The 19351-nt window shown below is 42.2% G+C and overlaps 1 pseudogene; it reads left to right on the forward strand.

Moving 5' to 3' along the window:
• Positions 1 to 15359: 15359 nt before the first annotated feature.
• On the forward strand, positions 15360 to 18450 carry LOC148142427 (Ig heavy chain C region pseudogene; annotated as a pseudogene).
• The last annotated feature ends 901 nt before the right edge of the window (positions 18451 to 19351 follow it).

A 19351-nucleotide genomic window follows, 5' to 3' on the forward strand; every position in this document is an offset into this window, starting at 1 on the left:
AACCCTCAGTTACTGTTTTTATGTTGAAATATGAAACATTTTACATGGCAATCGACATTCCTTTTTGTCCTCATTATCCCACACACATGACACTTATCTAGTTTGCTTCATATGTCAACGTATATATGTAGAAATATATGCAACACATTGTAATTCCCTGAGAGAATGATAAACCTTGGGAGTCCAGTGGCGATGACAGGAGATTTTGGGATGGAGATCTGCTTGACATTAACGATATTTTGACACAAACGTAAAATTTCTATTTGGATGAAAAATAATTGAATTTGAGATGCAAGATAAAATTAGAGCGTGGTTTCTCATTTGGATTTTACTTCAAATCGCAATTATCTTTAACTTTGGGAGAGATATACATTGTAGAGAGAAGTTAAGCATTTTCATAAAGATAATTCCAGTGTTCGGTTTATACTTTGAATTGCGCTTTATCTGATTAGTGTATATCTCATGTGAGAAGTTGAGGTTGTTTGCAAGGAAGGGTTTTGTTATTTTATTTTGTGTAGTATTCACTTGAAGGCAAACGTTTAGCAAAGAGGAAGATGATAACTAGCCATGGTAACTGTAGAGTTCTACGTGTCAAGAATGTTTGAAATTTGTTGGATCAAATTTGGTTCAAATTTGACAAGAGACCGAATCGGAATGAATTACATTAAAACATTTGGAGAGAATAGGAGTTGTAGGAGCACTGGGCACAATCACTCCATTTTCTGAGACGAGATGGGATGGGATGGTGTCAGAGACTATAATATTGCAACGAGGAGAAACTAAGGACTGCACAAGCTGGAAATTAGAGTCGAAAAGTGTGATGCTGTAAAGGTACAGCCCATTAGGCAGCATCTGATCAACATGAGAGTAGAAAGTGAGGATTGCAGATACTGGAGATCGGAGTCAAAAAGTGTGGTGCTGGAAAAGCTTCATTCTTGATGAAAGGCTTATGCTCGAAACGTCGATTCTCCTGCTCCTCGGATACTGCCTAACTAACTGTGCTTTTCCAGCACCAGAATTTTAGACTTTAATATTGCATTTGCCTTGTTCAAAAATTACAGGTCAGGTAGGTGAAGCAATTTCAAAAGCTTGTGGAAATTTTTACTCAAGATAGAATTGAACAGAACAGCGAGGAGAGAGGGCGGAGAGAAGCGAGGACTGCTGGAAAGTTGAAAGTGGGTGAGATCTAAACTCGAGACCCCAGATCATAGAGTTTCCCTCCCACCCAGCTGCTCTAACTAATATTCTGGAAACTCGTAAGTTTTCACGTTTTCTCTTTTTTTCTGTTTTCATCTCTTCCTTGTTTAGTTCTGTGTGGACTTTCAGATGAGGGAGATTTGAATGATAGGGCAGTTGCATGTTCGTCTTGCAGAATGTGACAGGTAAGAGTCATGACATGTATCTCTGCTGAACGCATCTGCGAGAATTGCACCCACATCAAACTCCTCAAAAGCCGAGTCAGTGAACTGGAATTGGAGCTGGATGGACTGAGGATCATTTGAAAGTTGAGAGAGAAATTGAGTGATGAAGTCACTCCTCAGACACAGGATCAGGACAGCTGGGTTACAGTAAGTTGAGGAAAAGGAACCAGAAATTTCAGCAGGTATCCCCAGTGCCCGTTCCCTCAGCAATAAGTATACCATTTTGGATACAGCTGGTGGTGACAGCCTACCAGGGGAAAACTCTCGTTATCAAGCCTCAGGCACTGAGCCTTGCAGTGAGGCTCAGAAGGGAAGTGAGGAGATTAGAAAAGCGATAGTGCTTAGGGACTGAATACTTGGATGGATTGACAAGAGATTTTGTGGTCATGAACATGACTCCTGGAAGGTAAGTTGCCTCCCCGGTGCCAGGATCTGGGATGTCACCAATCGGGCTGACAGGATTCAGAACGGGGAGGATGAGTAGCCAGAAATCGTGGTGCATATTGGCACAATTGATATAGCCAGGAAAGGGATTCAGAATCTGAAAACTGACTGCAGACAGCTAGTTTGGAAGCTTAAGAACAGGACGAGAAGGGTATTGATCTCAGGTTTTCTACCGGTGCCACGAGACAGTGAGGCGAGGAACAGTCACCGAGAGCAGCTTTACACGTGGCTGTGAGGCTGGTGCAGGAAAGGCTTCAGATAAATAGACCATTGGGATGCTTTCTGGGAAGGTGGGACTTGAACAAGGGCGGGTTGCACCTGAACTAGAGGGGCACATATATCCTGTGTGGGAGAGTTGTTTGTGTGGTTCGGAAAGTATTAAACCATTTTTGCAAGGATGTGGGAACCAGAACTGCAGAAGGGAGACGGTGGGGTGGGGGTTGGGGGTGTGTGTAGGAGGTTGGCGATGAGACAGTTACAGGATGGAGGGAAATATCGGGAAGATTTATGACTTGATGAAAGAAAAAAGAACGGTTGAAGTATATCTGCTTTAACGCAAGGAACTTCAGAAATGAAAATGATTAACTTAGAGGGTGGATCAGTTTTTGTGAGAATGATGTTGTGGCCATAACAGAGACGTGGGTTTCACAGGAGCAGGAATGGTTGGTCGATGCTGCAGGGTGTAGGATATTTTTGAAAAGAACTGGGAGGGTGGAGAAACGAGCAGGTGATGTAGCATTGCTAATGAGAGAGTGCATCAGAGCGAGAGAAATGAAGGTTGATGAGGAAGGCTTCTCAACTGAGTCAGTTTGAGTGAAAGTTGAGAATAGCAATGGAGCCTCATTCGGGGTTTTCTATAGACTCTCGATTAGCAGTAGGGAGATTGAAGAACAATTGGTATGCAGATTTTGGAAAAATGCAGATGCAGCAGGCTTGTAGTTAAGGTTGACTTCAACTTTTCCAATATTGACTGGATCCTCCTAGTGCAGATTACTTGGATCGATCCGTTTTGTCGGGTGTGTTCAGGAGGCTTTCCTTAGTCAGTACGTAGACAGACCAACGAGGGGAGAGGCGACTTTGGATTTGGTGCTCAGCAATAAGCTCGGACAGGTGTCAGATCTCGTTGTGGGAGAGCGTTTTGGTGTCTGTGACCATAGCTGCCTCACATTTATCACAGACCTGGAGAGGGAAAGGAGCAGTTACCAAAGGAAAATATTTAATTGTGGAGAAGAACATTATGACGCTATCAGACAGAAGTTGGGGAGTACAGGTTGGGAGCAATTGTTCGACAGAAAGGACACAACAGACATGCAGAGACAGAAGGAGCAGTTATTGCGCGTGATGCACGAATTTGTTCTTCTGAGAAAAAGGAAGGGATAAGATTAAGGAACCATGGATGACGAGAAAAGTTGAGCTTCTCGTCAAAACGATGAAGGCAGCTTACGTAATGTGGTGGAATCAAGGATCTAGCAAAGCTTGAGAGGTTTACAGTCTTACTGGAAAGGAGCTCCGAAATGGACTGATGACAGCTAATGTGAGCACGATAAAGGCTTGGCAGGACGGATTACGGAGAACCCAAAGGCATTTTACTTATATGTGGGGAATAAGGGAATGATCAGGGAGAAGGTAGGGACGATCAGGGACAGCATATGGAACTTGTGTGTGGAGTCTGAGTAGATAGCAAAGGCCTTAAATGTGCTTTCTGCTCTGGTTTTCACTAAGGAAGGAGATCTTGTTGTGAATGAGAACTTTGTGGAGCTGGAAAACAAGCTCGAACAGATCACGATTGATGAAGTTGATATGCTGGAAACTTCAGCAAATCTTAAGATTGATAAGTCCAAAGAGCCAGACCAGATTTATCATAGGTTGCTCTCGGAATGAGAAAGGAGTTTAATCATCCGTTGATGAAGTACTTTTCTTCCTCACTCCCCACTATAGTCATACCAGAGGAGTGTTGTTCCTCTTTTCAAGAAATGAAATAGGGAATTCCCTAGCAATTACAGACTAGTCAGTCTTACATCTGTGTTCAGCAAAGCTTTGGAAAGAATACCGAGGGACAGGATTGAGGACTGTTTGGAAAAACATAGCATCATGAAAGCCAGTCAACATGGTTTTGTGAGGGGCAGCTCAAGCCTCACTAACCTTATTCAGTTCTTTGAGGAGGTGACAAAACAGGTCGACGAAGGTCTAACAGTGCTTGTGCTGTACATTGACTTAAGCAAGGCATTTTATAAGGTTCCCCATGTTAACCTCAGTAATTTAGGCAGGAGATTGGGATACAGGGAGATTTGGCTGTCTGGATTCAAAATTGGTTGACTGACAGAAAGCAGAGAGTAGTTGTAGTTGGAAAGTATTCTGCCTGGAGGTCAGTGGTGAATGGTGTGCTCCAGGGCTCCGTTGTTGGGCCTAAGCTCTTTGTAGTTTTTACAAATGAATTGTATGAGGATTTTTAGTGATTAGTTAGTAAATTTACCGATGACACAAAGGTTGGAGGTTCCATTGATAGTATCAAAGGCTTTTGCAAACTGCAGCTCGACATCGACAGGATACAAAGCTGGGCTGTGAAATGGCTTATGGCATTCAACCTGGAAAAATGCGAAGTGATGCATTTTGGACAGTCGAACTTGAATGCTGAATGCAGAATTAAAGGCAGGATTCTTGCCAGTGTGGAGGAACAAAGAAATCTTGGTGTTCAAGTGCATAGATCCATTAAAGTTGCCACCCAAGTGTATCGCATTGTTAAGAAAGCATATATTTTGCCTGTTATTAATGGGGGTCGAATTTAAGAACTGAGAGGTTTGCAACAGCTCTACAAGAGCCTCGTGAGACCACACTTGTGACCAGTTCTGGTCGCCCTATTACGGGAAACGTATGGAGGTTTTCGAGAAGGTGTAAAGAAGGTCTACCAGGATGCTACCTGAACTGGAGGGCTTGTCTTACGAAGAGACATCGACTGAGCTCGGCGTTTTCTCTCTGGAGAGAAGGAGGAAGAGAGGGGACATGATCGACATATACAAGTAAATGAGATTAAAAATCACACAACACCAGGTTATAGTCCAATAGTCTTATTTAGAAGCACAAGCTTCCGGAGCGCTGCTCCTTCATCAGGTGATTGTGGAGAAGGATCAGCGCTCAGAAAACTGGTGCTTCTAACTAAACATGCTGGACCATAACCTGGTGTTGAGTGATTTTTAACTATGTACACTTCAGTGCAATACTGACGTCTCCAAATAAAGGTAATGAAAGCCATGAATTGAGTCAATAGCCAGATACACCCACCCCTCCCCCGCAGGATTGACTGGCACAAGGATATCAGGAGGAAGGTAAAGAAGAAATGTCAGAGGTAGGCTCTTTACGCAGAGTTGTTAATGCATGAAATGCGTTGCCAGTGCTTTTGATGGGAGCAGAGTCATTAGGGGCATTTAAGCGACCGCATTGCATGCTCATTTACGGCAGTGAATTGAGGGGTACGCAGGTTAGGTTATTTTATTTTAGATTTAGATAATCCTCAACATAACATCGTGGGCCGAAGGGCCTGTTGTGTGCCATACATTGCTATGTTTAATTGTTAGTCGCATGGAATATGACAGCTTGAATTGAAAGAATGGATTTACAAAATGTAATTTTGTTTAATGGACTATTGAAGATTTTGCAATTGGTAAACGAAGGACTAAATGAGTGCAACAGTGTTCATTTGTTGTTCCAAAAATTTTAATGGCTGTGCGCAACTCTTTTTCACACATTTGCTAACGAATGTGCTGTGTATTTGACGCTACTGGAATAAAAAAAAACTCTGGGAGAAGTTTTTCGCATGCTCTCAGTAGCACTGCTTCTTACTCAGTCGAAGCATTGATTTGATGGGATTCTACATTGCACCCTTGAGCGGCTTTCTAAACTTGGACTGAATTGATCCATATATTAAGTTGTTTATGCAGCAACTTAAATTGCACAGCATGAATCCATCCGTTTGCAATATGAATTCGGAAGTTTTGTAATCTCTTGTATTTGCTCCTCTAATGTTATAGAATAAGTAATATATATATCATGCACCTTCGACAAAAGAATGAAGCTGCCAGCTCTGCTGAAGAGTAAAATCTTAGACGTCCTCCTGCTCTCCATTTCTGCGTCATTGTAATTATCTTTAGTGCTCTGACATCTCAGTTTCTGCCAGATGTGACTACTCACAAACATGTGTCGAAAGGTCAGAGGTTTCAGTAAAACAAAATTAAAACGAATGGGAGGAAATAATAAGATAACACCAAGCCAGGATCAGTATAACAGAACCATGACACATATTATATGACCTCACCAGCTTCCAGTATAAAGCAATGAGGCATGTTTTTTCAAACAGAGGTGAACACCAGTCGTTGCTTAAACCACAGCTGCTGTTCTCTCAGAGAAATATGTTCCACTCAGATACTGACAACTAATGGCTCCAAACCAATCAATTGTTTAATTAACGGTGTATCAGATTGAACATCCTGTTGTTGCACAATGCAGGGCATGGGAAACTACACACAGCAGTAATGAGAAAGAAACATGATGGGATATAATAAGTGATCCGCCACAGTATGTCTTCTGTGATAACAAGTAGTAGAAGTGCAATTGCCATAGCCAGTAACTAACGAGGGATACAAATCAAAAAGCCACATTTTCCATGTGACAGGATCAATATAGCCACTAAATCTGCGGTCATTGATACAGAACAACAAAAGAAGGGTATGTTAAATCATTCCACCTGACAATAGTTCAACATTCTTATTTGTCTATGGTTGATCAGTATGTACACATTGAAAAATCTCCTAAGACAATCTCAGGAATTACAAATTAATGAAATAAAATAAAACATATTTCAAAAGGTGATTTTGTGGTATGAAAGCCCAAAATGTGTAAAGTTGACTGATCTGTCAAAGATGTCCGAGTCTGCCAGCAATGATTAAAAGTTATTAACCTGAGGATAGAATGGTCAAACTAGACAGAGACAGTGCACTGACATGAATGGGATTGTGAATGGGCAATCACATAACAACAGCGAGTTCATTAAGAATTAAGTCACTCATATTCTGGAACATTCTAGATAGAACAAGGTATTAATTGAGTTTTAGGAGAATGTAGAACGGAAATAACTAATTTCGCTATGTGATTGATCATTATAACGAGACGATATACGTTATACAATAATTGTAGTTTATTCTGAATTACTTTACCCTGATGGGTTATATCGAAACAATGCGAAAGAGGAGATCAGTTGTTGAATGGACTGAGAGTTGAGAAAAAGCATACCATAGTGAAATGTGTATGAAGTGCATGCGAATGTTGGGGAATTCTGTTCTGCAAGGAATGGTGACGAGTACCTTGTCATTTGCAATTTTCATAAACAGTGAATTTGAAAAGCAGAAGCACATTTCACAACATAGACATATAACCTGAAGGAGAAAGTGAGGACTGCAGATGCTGGAGATCAGAGCTAAAAATGTGTTGCTGGAAAAGCGCAGCAGGTCAGGCAGCATCCAAGGGAGCAGGAGAATCAACGTTTCGGACATGAGCCCTTCTTCAGGAAAAATGACTCATTGCATTATGGGAAGACAAATCTGGTCACAACTAAAAGTGAATGATAGTGCAATGATTCATGTTACCGAACATAGTCGCCTGGTGATTCAGATAAAAAGATTCTTAGACTGTCAATGATAGGGCAATAGGTGGCTTTATCGAACACGGGGACCTGATGGGTGAGATACATAGATTCTTGAAAGAAGAAGGTGTTTGTAAAATTTGTCTTAATTGCACAGAGCATTGAGTATCAGGGCTGAGACTTTGTGTTGCAGCAGTAGTTGACATTGGAATGAACTGCCAGAGGAAGTGGTAAATGCATATACAGTAACAATATTTCTGAGACATTTGGACAGATACAGGAACTGCATAGATCTCGACAGATATGGGCCAAACGCAGGCTAAGGGAATTCGTTTAATTTGGGAACACTGGTTGGTATGGATAAGCGGTGCTGAAGGATCTGTTTGTGTTGTACGACTATCTGACTTTATGGTGCAGTAGGCTCAAAGTAGGAAGCTGGTGAGCTAGTGGGGGATAGATTGTGAATGTGACAGAGTTTGAGCTGGTAGGCGGTGAGATGTTGGGTGGCTGCTGGGTAAGTCTGGCAGTGTGGCATCAAGGGAAATTATAATGGTCACAAGGAAATAATTTGATCGCGTTGTGCTTGGTAAGAGAGAGGTACTATGAGCAGAAATGCAGGAAGCCTATCTGGTGCCAAGATGGTTAGTTGAGTGGTCAGCAGGCTGCAGGGCTGGATGGCTGGGTAGTGTGCCAGGCTGGTAATTTGAAAGGTTAGGGCAGTCCGGAGCTGGTTGGGTTGAGGTGGACTGGCTGCTAGGCTGGTTTGTTGAGTTGTCAACAGGGTACCAGGCTGGTCAGTTGAGAGAAGGGCAGGGTATCAGGCTGGTTAGTTGAGAGTTCAATAGGGTATCAGTCTGGTTATTTCAGTGCTGCTCAGAGTGTCGGCGCGGTTAGTTGAGAATTTGGCAGAGTACCTGGGTGTTTAGTTAAGAAGTGGGCAGTGTGCCGGGTTCTTTAGTTGAGATGTTGGCAGGATGTCAGACTGGTTATTTGAGAAGTGGTTGGGTGTTTGGCTGGGGAGTTGAGTGGGAAGCAGGGTGCTGGGATGGTTAGATGAGCGGTTTGCAGGGTGTCGGACTGATTAGTTGAGAGGTGAGCAGGGTGCCATGCTGGTTATTTGAGAGGTGGGCAGGTTGTTGGGTTGGTTAGTTGAGAGGTGGACAGTGTGTCACACTGGTTAGTTGAGAGGTGGGTGGCCAGTCGGGTTGGAGCGTTGAGTGGCTCAGAAGGGTATTGGGCTGTGGATATAATGACAAAACGTTAAGCTCGGAGTCTGACGAAGTCACAGGCGGTAAAGGGAAGTTGGGAACAGAGCTATAGTGCAATATGCACAGATTGACTTGGGTAAGTTGAGAGTTCAGTGGTGAAGGTCTCAGGTCATGTCTGAGGGAGTGGCGTCCTGTCAGGTATTGTCAAAATTCTGGTGCCAGTACCAGGTTCACTATGGACCAGGTGCAGGGTGGCAGGGGTGGAATTGAGTGAAAGGAATCGAGATTACATTCTCGTCCATAATATGGATTGTCTTGAATGTGTGTCATGTCTTGTGATGGGAATCCTGGCTTCCAAGGGTGAATGAGTGTGTCACAGTGTAGGGATTTTCAAAGTGAATGGAAATTGACGTCGAGACAGAAAGTCAGAGCAGTGATTAATCTGACAGATTAGAGTTTTGCAATAAACTGCGTGTCAGTTTGATAGTTATTGAAGTTAAAGAGTACTTGTTCATTTCTCGAATCATATTTACATAATGTTCAGTTCAGCTAGCTGTCACACGCCAAAGTCTCTGAACTTTTAATGGTCCTCTTTGTTTCAGAGGCCTCCAGAATTCAGATAATTGTCAAGTCGATCAATGAGCTTCTCGGCAATTAGCATGATATCAGCTGCGACAGATACTTTCTCAGTCCCAGTGCTCTGCAACTACCTTATTTCCAGAGAGCGGATTTTGGCTGACATTGATAAACTGGGAAGGTACAATGGACTCGAAACGTTCACTCTGGTTTCTCTCCACAGATGCTGCCAGTTGTTGGGTTTCTCCAGCAACTTCGGTTTTCATTTCCAATTCCAACTTCCGCGTTTTCTTGGTTTGTATTTTGTGAAAACTCTATGCTCGTCACTTGCAATCCAATGAAAGAGCCAGTTGGTGAGATTTTCAGCAGTTACTCTTCGTCAGATCAGGGTGTTCCTATTTCTAAATTATATAGTAATGGTCAAGGTAGAGGGCATGTTTCTGAAGAGGGAACCAATAGATCATGATCAACGACTGATTGGAAACTAAAATAAATTCAAGGTATACTAAAGATTTTAGCAGGAACACACTGGTATACATTTACAGCTGAGGAAGCATTTGGGTAACCAATAAGGTCGAATTAACAGAAACTAACTTGCTCAACTGGTCATTCTATCCTTGAGACTGCATCTCCCCCCAAACTTTATGGACTTGTCTTCTCCTGTCAGCAACACAACACTGACGTTTCTGTGATCTTTGGTTGTTTGGCCATGGACTATAACACTGACGTTACCAAGGTGACCTGGAAAAAAGGTGGGGGGCCAATCACGACTGCAGTGAAGACTTATCCATCCGTGAGGAACAACAATGGAACTTACACCCTGAGCAGCCAGTTGACCCTGCCTGAGTCAGAGGCAGATTGCAGCAAACTCTCCTAAGAGGTTCAACACAGCGGGTCAAAGCAGAGCACTGGAATGCTATGTAAATCTTGTAGGAACTGAGGCGAACAGCACACGTGTGGTTGACATGAATAGGGCATGAGTTATAATACATTTGACATCGTCATAGAGGTGGAGAGTACAGGAAAAGTTCCTGAGGTCCATCCAGTCTACGCCTAACAATAACAGCCCCCTAACTATTCCAGTCCACTATATTCGCAAGTGATGCATTGCTTTGTGTGACTTGACATTTCTTATGTGCATCTGCATATTTCTCACATGTTATTCGGTGCCGAGCCTATTCAAGACTTACTCACACTGAGCTGCAGATTCACACACTCTGTGTGATTTTGGTTTCCCCAATATCCTCCTGTCCTTACCTTAACCCTATGCACTTGAGACATTGCTCCATCCATTAAGAGGAAAGGATTTGTCCTGTTTACTCTGTGTATGTCTACCATAATTCTAGACATCACAATCATCTTCTCTCTCATTCTTCTCTGCTCCAAGTACAACCCCAGTTTGCTAAATGACATTCCATAACTTAAAAACTTCCAGCCCAGGAAAAGACCTGGAAAATGTCAATAATGCTGCCTTCTGTGTATTCACATTCCTTCCATAACATGCAGTCCTATACATCACACAATGCTTCATGTCTGGCCTAACCAGTGTTTTATTAATTTCCAGTATCATCTCCCAGCACCTAATGTAAATGTCATGGCTCATTAAAACAAATACCCGACACACATTCTTAGTCTTTTTATCCACCTGCCACATTACTACAAGGGATCGATGGGCATGCACACCAAAGATCCTCAGTCCTTTTCACGGTTTCACCAATCAAAACGTAATACCTCTTAGTTGCTTCTGACCAAGTGCATACCTTACACTTATCCAGAATGATTTCCATTTTCTATTTCTCACCACAAGTTGCCAACCCTTCTGTACCTTGCTGCAATCTAAAGCTACCATGCTTACTACTTACCAACACGGCAATTTTCGTTTCATCTGTGAACTTAATGGCCATATCTCCTGCATTGTATTCTAAATAGATTTTACATAATAGAAATATCAATAAATCAACACTGATCCCTGCAGAACACCACTAGATATTTACTTCCATCCACACAAACATTCTATGACCATTACCCTTTGCACTCCGGCATTCAGCTAACTCAGCGTTCAATTCGTCAAATTAACTTGATCTCATCTGGCTCTGATCTTTACTATCATCTGGAAATCGAATTACTTCCTCGAAAACTAACATCAAATTGTTCAATGAAATCGTGCTGAGAATTGTTGATTAACCTTCCAGATTAAGGTTAATTCCCGTCTCCATAGTTACAATGTCTTCCCTACTACAATTCCGAGCTTGAGCCCAGCCTGTGGTTTCATTGTTTTTCTCTTCGTCTGTCCTGCATAACAATACCACATTGGCAGCTTTACCATATCCCCAGGTGGCCAGGAATTATAAATTATTGCCAGCCACCCACTATTTCATCCTTTGCTTGGCATACATGTTACCTGCCCTGGAAATATTACTATTTTTTCATCCAGCAACACAGCATCTATCCTAATTTCTGAAAAAAATCATAACACTTCACAATGTTTTCTATGTCCACATATTCCCTCACACTGGTGAACATCAACAAGCTTCACCACTCCCACTCCATCTTCATTTTTCCCTGTCTCAATTGAAGGCATTATATTTGGAATATTGAACTGCCACTCCTGCCCCTCTCTCAGCATGTCTCCATTATATCAATTGCACACTTCCTCCTTTATGCCGTTAACTCATCAGCATTGTTTATCATACTCCTTTCATTAAAATGAATACCATCCAAACTTGCTATCTCTCCCTCTGATTTAATTGGCCTATCATTTTTGTACCTTCTTGACCTCCTTGCTCTGACCTCTAATTTTAGCATTACATTGTCATTATCACATCGCCCGTCTAATTGTACTGTGTTGATCTCAGCTTCTAGAGCACTCTGGACAATTATGAGGTTTGTAATATCAAGGTTCGTATCCATTAACCACAATAATCTTTGTTACGTAAGAACTGAATGTATTTTTTTATCAAATTTGTCAGATAATTTATACGATGTTTTTCATAAAGGTCCACTTCTCCAACAACTCTTCTTCTGATCGTGAGTCCCAGTGAAGAAATCGCAACATAGAATATAGAACATAGAACAATACAGCACAGAACAGGCCTTTCGGCCCATGATGTTGTGCCAAACATTTGTCCTAGCTTAAGCATCTATCCATGTTCCTATCCAATTGACGCTTAAAGGTCAGCAATGATTCTGACTCTGCCACTCCCACAGGCAGCGCATTCCATGCCCCCTCCAGTCTCTGGGTAAATAATCTACCCCTGACATCCCCCCTATATCTTCCACCCTTCACCTTTATTTTTTTGTCCCCTTGTAACACTCTGTTGTACCCGCGGGAAAAGTCTCTGACAGTCTACTTTATCTATTCCCCTAATCATCTTATAAACCTTTATCAAGTCACCCCTCATCCTTGGCCGTTCCAATGAGAAAAGGCCTAGCACTCTCAACCTATCCTCGTACGGCCTATTCTCTATTCGAGGCAACATCTTGGTAAATCTCCTCTGTACCCTCTCCAAAGCTTCCCCATCTTTCCTAAAATGAGGCGACCAAAACTGCACACAGTACTCCAAATGTGGCCTTACCAAGGTCCTGTACAGCTGCAACATTACCTCATGACTCTTGAATTCAATCCCTCTGCTAATGTACGTTAATACGCCATAGGCCTTCTTACAAGTTCTATCCACCCGAGTGGCAACTTTCAAAGAGCTATGAACATAGACCCCAATATCCCTCTGCTCCTCCACCTTACTTAGAATCCTATCGTTAACCCTGTATTCCGCATTTTTATTTGTCCTTCCAAAATGGACAACCTCACAATGGACAGGGTTGAACTCCATCTGCCACTCCTCAGTGCAGCTCTGCATCATATCTAAGTCCCTTTGCAGCCGACAAAGCCCTCCTCACTATCCACAACTCCACCAATCTTCGTAACGTCTGCAAATTTACTGATCCACCATTCGACTCCCTCTTCCAAGTCATTAATAAACATTACAAACAGCAGAGGACCCAGAACCGATCCCTGCGGAACTCCACTTGTAAGTGGGCTCCAGGCTGAATATTTACCATCTACCACCACTCTCTGACTTCGAACGATTAGCCAGTTCTCTATCCAACTGGCCAAATGTTCCCACTATCCCATGCCTCCTGACTTTCCGCATAAGCCTACCATGGGGAACCTTATCAAATGCCTTATTAAAAACCATGTACACTACATCCACTGTTCTACCCTCATCCACATGCTTGGTCACCTCCTCAAATTATTCAATAAGACTTGTACGGCAAGACCAACCCCTCACAAATCCGCGCTGGCTCTCCCGAATCAAGTCGTGTCTTTCCAGATACTCATAAATCCTATCCATCAGTACCCTTTCCATTACTTTGCCTACCGCCGAAGTAGGACTAACTGGCCTGTAATTCCCGGGGTTATACCTATTCCCTTTTTTGAACAGTGGCACAATATTCGCCACTCTCCAGTCCCCTGGTACCACCCCCGTTGACAGTGAAGACGAAAAGATCATTGCCAACGGCTCTCCAATTTCTCTCTTGCTTCTCACATAATCCTAGTTTATATCCCGCCAGGCCCGGGGGACTTGTCTATCCTCAGGTTTTTCAAAATGCCCAACACATCTTCCTTCCTAACAAGTATCTCCTCTAGCTTACCAGTCTGTTTCATACTCTCCTCTTCAACAATACGATCACTCTCATTTATAAATACTAAAGTAAAGTACTCATTCAAGACCTCTCCGATCTCTTCCGACTCAATACACAGTGCCCCACTACTGTCCTTGATCGAACCTCCCCTCGTTCTCGTCATTCTCATCTTTCTCACATACGCATAAAAGGCCTTGGGGTTATCCTTGATCCTACTCGCTAAAGATTTTTCATGCCCTCTCTTAGCTCTCCTAATCCCTTTCTTCAGCTCCCTCCTGGCTATCCTGTATCCCTCCAACGCTCTGTCTGAACCTTGTTTTCTCAACCTTATGTAAGCCTCCTTCTTCCTCTTTACAAGACATTCAACCTCCCTCGTCAACCAAGGTTCCCTCACACGACCATCTCTTTCCTGCCTAACAGGAACATACATATCGAGGACACGTCGTATCTGTTCCTTGAAAATTTTCCACATTTCAATAACATCCTTCCCTGACAGCCTATGTTCGAACTTGTGCTCCTCATATCTTGTCTTGCAGCATCGTATTTACCCTTCCCCCAATTGTAAAACCTACCCAGTTGCACGCACCTATCTCTCTCCATAACCAAGGTGAAAGTCTCAGAATTATGGTCACCATCACCAAAATGCTCCTCCACTCATAAGCCCATCACTTGTCCTGGTTCGTTACCAAGTACCAAATCCAATATGGCCTCCCCTCTGGTCGGACAATCTACATACTGAGTTAGAAAAGCTTCCTGGACACACTGCACAAACACCGCCCCGTCCAATCTACTTGATTTAAAGAGTTTCCAATCAATATTTGGGAAGTTGAAATCGTCCATGACGGCTACCCTGTGACTTCTGCACTTTTCTAAAATCTGTTTCCCAATCTGTTTCTCCACATCTCTGCTGCTATTGGGGGGCCTATATAAAACACCCAACAAGGTGACTGTTCCTTTTCTATTTCTGACTTCAGCCCATACTACCTCCAAAGGCAGATCCTTCTCGAACTGCCTTTCTACAGCCTGTCTTATTTCTGCATTTCTAATTAGCAACGCCACACACCCGTTCTTTTTTACCACCCTCCCTAATCTTACTGAAACATCTGTAATCATTTCTGTCCCTCTTCTTTATACGTATCCGTGATGGCCACAACATCGTAGTCCCAAGTACCGATCACGCCTGAAGTTCACCCACCTTATTTCTGATACTACTTGCGTTGAAGTACACACACTTGAACTCATCTCTGTTTCTGCAAGTATTCCCTCTCAGTGATACTTTCTCCACAGCATCCCAACATTCTTGGACATCCTGAAAAACAGCTAACCTTCTTGCTGGACTACAAGTCTGGATCCCATCCCCCTGCTTAATTAGTTTAAACCCCCGCCCCCGAATAGTGCTAACAAGTAGCAGGTATCCATCTGAAGCAAATCTCCATGAGTTGGTTGAAAAATGGCCAATCCGTGGATTCTGGTGTCTTCACATCTCCCGTGTGTGAGGTGAATGGAAATTTCTCGGCAATAAATCGGCTGACCGGCTGTTATGGTGAATGGTTCAACAGCGCAGTGTTCAACTGCCAGGTCACTCATGGAGAGAACATTCAAAGTCAAAACATCACCACACCCCAGGGTAAGACATACATACGAGAGCACTAGAAATCATTCTGAACTCCGATGTGAATCAGATACACACATTTATCAAACTTAGTCAACAGCACTAAAGTGTGCAGCATCCCATTCAAAAACGTGTCATGCATTTCAGTTTGAGTGTGACATTAGCATTGCTCATAATTCAACATTATGTCTAATCAGAAGAGCATGTTTTCCTCTATATTGAAGACATGTGAGCTGGCTTAACAGTCTTTTTTTGAAAGTAGTTTGTTGGCTGACCACACTTGGAGAGGCAGTTAGAGTGCCGAATCCACGCCTGGTGACTCAATAAAGGATAAAGGGTTTAGCGGGTGGGGGAGAGGTGCGTGTCATGTGTGGGCCGGGGCATTAGGGTCACAGAGGTATTTTTTTGAAACTTAAAACATACAGAGAGTCCGAGTTTGGGTGAACGTGGAGTAAATGTTTTGACAAGTAGGCGAGAATAGGACACGAGGGCATAACCTCGGAGGCAAAGGGTGCACCATTTGTAACTGAGGTGGGGAAGAATTTCTTCAGCCAGAGGGTGGTGGAATTCATTACCACAGACGGTTATGGAGGCCAAGTCAGTGACTGTATTTAAGATGGCGATTGATCGGTTAGTACATGGAGAAGGCTGGAGAATGTGGTCGAGAAACATATCACACATGATCGAATGGCAGGGCAGACTCGATTGGCCGAATTGCCTCATTCTGCTCCTATATCTTACTATCTTGTGGACTCAAAATTACAAGGTAAAATATGCAGTTACCCTTTTTGCAAAATAAATCAAAATGTGTTCAATGATTCATTTCCTGCTCAGGAATTACCTGTTGGACTTGGGCATTGTACATCAGAGATTTTATCTGCTACTGAGCTCTTTAACTTCATTCATGGGAGTAGGCCGAAGCGCAAGTTGGTATCACATTTGATCAATCCGGACAAACAGAACCGAATTGAAACTCTTTAAGGTACTCACTGCAATTAGTGGATGTGGCAGGAGAAAACATTTTAGTGGGAAGGCTACAGTAGCGATGAACGAACGAGGAATTAGAGTCAGGCGTATTCAGCCTGGTGTCCGGATGGATATGTTCCCACAGTGATCAGTGGAAGTCTGAATAATGCTCACGCAAATTTCCAACAATTTGTAGAATAATGTTAGACACTCGTATTTGTTTTGTTTCTATTCTACTAAGAAATTCACTGTTTTGTTTGTACACCTACTACAAATTTGACAGGAGGAATAATATCTCATGGTATGTTTTTGAAAATGATCTCACACCAATAATACAAATAATTTACAATAACGTTAAACACATTGAACGGAATTTCTGTGACTGATAACTGCCCCCTAACACTTTTAAACGCCTGCAAACGCATGAGAACAAAGAAAATAATTATGATTGATTACAGTTTGTTAAAAATTGGGGATGTAATTTGACATTCAGAATGTCCAGCAGCATTTGCAAGTAAGTTTCATTAACATAGAAATGAAATCGTTATATTCAGATTAAGCTTGTCAAAAGTATAAAACGATGGTCCGAAGTGAGAGAAGAGCTCTGAAAGGAAGGTAATTCCATGTGTTACGTCATGGTATCTTTGATTTTACTTTTTCACAGGTTTCACGAGTTGCAAAGCCAGTGTTCTTTATGAATGATTACATGCGTCTTGTTATAGATAATAACCAATGTTTTCACAAATCAAAATATGTCAGCAAGAGGAACCATCATTTCAGCAACATTTGGAAGCTGCCATGTCAAAGGTGGTTTCCTCACTTCATGAGTGAATAGCCTGAAGACTCGGTGTTTTGATCCTAAAGAGGCATTTTTCATTGATTTGATTTCTGTTTCATAGGAGTTACTGATTGCCACGATTACACAGTTAAAATCCTACCACCGCCATTAGAACACATCTTACTGGAGGCGACGGTGACATTAACCTGTGTTGTGTCCAATCTTTCTTCTGGTGCCAATGTCACCTGGTACAGGAAAAGAAGACTCTGAAATCAGAGATCTCTAACCAGCCTGGAGAAAATCCAGACATCGTGATCAGCAAATTAAGCACTTCTACTGAAGCCTGGATGAGTCACGTTAGTTTTGAAGGTTTGGTGAACCATCTGTATCTACCGACTCCACTGAGAGACTCCATCCAGAAAGAAAATGGTGAGCGGTGAGATGAAAAAACAAAGCATTCCAGTAACATAAATGACATGCTTGGATTGGCTCCAAATAAGATTGGGAGCATTAAACATATGTCTGATGTCAGGTTAGCTAAATATCTGATTGAGAACAAGATGGACCAAAGCTTGTTCTTTTTTCATTATAAGTCAAATAAAGTGGGAAGAAGCCTGGTCTGTGTTTTTAACATCAGCAATGACAAATGTACAGGAGGTCTTTGTTTTGGGTTGGGAACATGGAGGCGGCTTTCGAATTAAACTCTTTACTCTTAATGATGATGATGGATATCATTCTGCTCGTTCAGAAAATGAGAGTGTATAAATTCTAAATTTAAAAACAAAACTGACACATTTTAATATGTCTGAAATTGCAATATTCATTTTGGATTTTTATAGTGGATTTATATTTGTTTCAAATATTCTGCAGGAGAAAAGCTACTGGAGCCATCAGTGTCGATCCTCCTGCCACCAACTGAAGACGTTTCCGCTGAGAGGTTTCTCTTCCTCACCTGTTTAGTGAGAGGCTTCTCTTCCCGAGAGATCTTCGTCAAGTGGACAAACAATGACAAGCCAGTTAATCCCAGTAACTGCAAGAACACCGAGGTGATGGCAGAGAGCCAGAGCACCTCCTTCTTCATGTACACCCTGTTGTCCATTACAGCAGAGGAGTGGGCCAGTGGTGCTTCTTATTCATGTGTGGTGGGACATGAAACGATTCCACTCTAGATCATCAACAGAACAGTCGATAAATACAGCGGTAAACCAAGTTTTGTGAACATTTCACTTGCACTGATGGGCACTATTAATTCATGTCAATAAAGAATTCGAAGATGTTTTTAATAATTCAACAAAAGTAATAAAGCTTTTTCTTCCAATTGTGATTTTAATATACAACCGTTTAATTAATTGTGCTTCTCACTTTTAATTATATTCAAATTGTAAAGTTAAGTTGGATTAGTAACAGGTGTCGGACTCATGTCTTGTGCAGTAAATGTTCCCTGCTCGGACAAAGTTAAGATCATAGATAGAGTAAAGCTCACGCAATGCCGGATTCTGCAAAGTACCTTTTCCATTTTAAATTCTAATAAAACGAAATCTCAAAATCCCCAATTTCTGTCAAGTGAACAATACGAATTTTGAACTTGGTTTTCCTGATTCCCCGATTGCACATTCTTACAAAATTCATGTCGGCTTTCAACTGCCACAATGCAAGAAGTGGGAAAGCAATCTTAAGAGACATTTGAAATTAGTTTTGATTGGAAAATACCAATCGCAAAGAGTGCAGATTAAGTTGAATATAACATTAGTGTCTGTGTCACCAGGGATCTTGTACCAATGCAGTAGTTGACAGAATGCACGTTAATTTCCCCAACAAAGAGACCCGAAAGGAAGGTTAGTGTTGTTCAGCCGAAGGAGGAGGAAAGGGGAATTATTAACGGTCTGTACTCTTACTCACTCTGCAGAGTTTTCAAGATAGAAATCCACTGGAATGTACCACAGTCGCTGACAGGAACAGTCAGCTTCTGCTTTACTGTCTGAAGATTCCATCTTTCCATGCAAAATAATACCTTTGAAAATGCTCGACATGATTGACCCTGTTAATCGTTTGTTAACATTGACTCCCCTT

This window comes from Chiloscyllium plagiosum, unplaced genomic scaffold, assembly GCF_037043375.1.
Source record: "Chiloscyllium plagiosum isolate Xiang-an unplaced genomic scaffold, Cpla_swu_hap1 HiC_scaffold_29, whole genome shotgun sequence".
Taxonomy (NCBI): Eukaryota; Metazoa; Chordata; class Chondrichthyes; order Orectolobiformes; family Hemiscylliidae; genus Chiloscyllium; species Chiloscyllium plagiosum.